Consider the following 1,897-nt stretch of genomic DNA (forward strand, 5'->3'; position numbering starts at 1 on the left):
CTAAACTATGCATGGCTATTTAAATATATTTACACATGGCTTGTGTATATTGTATATATACATATATATTATTCATACCTTCGGTGTATAGGACACAAGCAGATTTTGACATCAAATTTTGGGGTAAAAAAGTTCGTCTTATACACTGAAAAATATGGTATTTAATAGAACACAAAATTCATTTCCTTTACACGCCTTCACCATATAACTTTCTAAAAATATCATGAAATGCAATTTTAAGGCAAATTTAACCCATGTCTTCCCTTTAGGTAATGCTTGAGCCATGCCCATCCATCTCAATTACATAACACTACCATCCCTCCCATTCACTACACACGCATAATAGTTATGGTTTTACTGCTGAGCTCAAGGTACCTGTAATTGATTATCTGTCAAAACTCAATGCTTATTTTGTATAATTCAGCTCAAGGTACCTTTAATTAATTATCTGTCAAAACTCAATGCTTATTTTGTATAATTCTCAATGAGAAAAATGCAGACTTCATCTCGGGAAACGTCATAATGACCCCGTGATAATTCTACCCTATATATATGACAGTATTAGTTTGTACCACAGTAGATTCAGTATCATTTTATATTTGTGATACAAGATTATTGACTCTAATAATATAATACAGTGGAGTATACAAGTGTTGAATACAAGGTTGTCATAGTATGATCATTAATAAAGCTTTGAATTTAATACATGTGCATTTTTCTCACTAAAATTGTGTTATTTAATATTTGAATGACCCATACGTTTAAGTTGCATCAAATTTGCAAAACGTGAAATTTCAGGCTGCCCTTCAGACCTCGGAGATGGTGCTTGTTCACAAGTGGTCACGTTCGATGCTATAAAATTCATCTGAATTTGTTGTACGGGTAGCATCCAACACTTTTTTTAGTGCTAACAACTGAACATTTATCATGCTTCGACAACACTTTTTTAGTGCTAACAATTGAACATTTATCATGCTTCGACAACACTTTCTGACATTATTCATGTGACCATTCAATTGTATGTTATGATTAATTCACATATAGGTTTTGATATTTCGTGCAGCTGATAATATCTTTCAAATTCACCACATTTTGACATGTTATATGTACTTAAGCTCCACCTATATGGTATATCTGTGTACTTATGCTCACTGAATTCTTTTGCAGTGCATGTTAGATGGTTCTTGTTACATATTTAAAGGGTGTCTTGAGATTTTTGCCAGGGTAGTGTAAATAACATCTGAAGCTTGTATATTACAAATATTTTTACATGAAACTCCTATTAGATTTTGGAAAATTTTGAATTTCAAGTAAAAAAAAGTCAAATGTAAAAATACTAAGTAACCAATACACTTTACATTTCAAATACAAATACATTTAAATAATAATGTGTTATCTTTATTTGTTTTTTGTGACTGGCATTTAATCTGATACTTGTCAAATTTTATATGATTAGAGTAGTGAAAATACCTTGTGCTTCGGACTTGACAGTAAGTAGTAATAAGATTAAAAAAAGACACATGAACGTTACTGTTGAATTTTATAGAAGGTTTCGTTTGGTTTCCGATATTAGAGGTTTGTAGTTTGTTTTAATAAAATATTGTTTATAAATGTTTTCTAGACATTTTTGTTAATAATATGAGTTTTTAGAATTGTGTGAACTTATGGGAGGTAATTTTGATTTAAATTTAATGCATGAATTATATTTACTTCTTATCATGTATATTATAATCTTGAAGAACAAAGTGTTCTAATTGATAAAAATCAAAATCATCACGCCAGTGTTTTATGTGTAAAATTGTACACTAAACATAAAAGTTATTTACTTCTATTAAGGTAAAAACATTGTGCAAATAATAGGTAAATTGTGTTATGTCTAAAATATTGTCACGCCTCT

General features: G+C 29.7%; 1 protein-coding gene across 2 annotated transcripts in view; it reads left to right on the top strand.

Annotated features, from left to right (window-relative positions):
• Positions 1-1,897, top strand: part of LOC106462890 (TP53-binding protein 1-like) — an 86,132-nt gene that overhangs the window by 77,275 nt on the left and 6,960 nt on the right. The gene's annotated exons all lie outside the window — the stretch shown is intronic.

Source organism: Limulus polyphemus, unplaced genomic scaffold, assembly GCF_000517525.1.
Source record: "Limulus polyphemus unplaced genomic scaffold, Limulus_polyphemus-2.1.2 Scaffold1277, whole genome shotgun sequence".
In the NCBI taxonomy this organism is placed as follows: domain Eukaryota; kingdom Metazoa; phylum Arthropoda; class Merostomata; order Xiphosura; family Limulidae; genus Limulus; species Limulus polyphemus.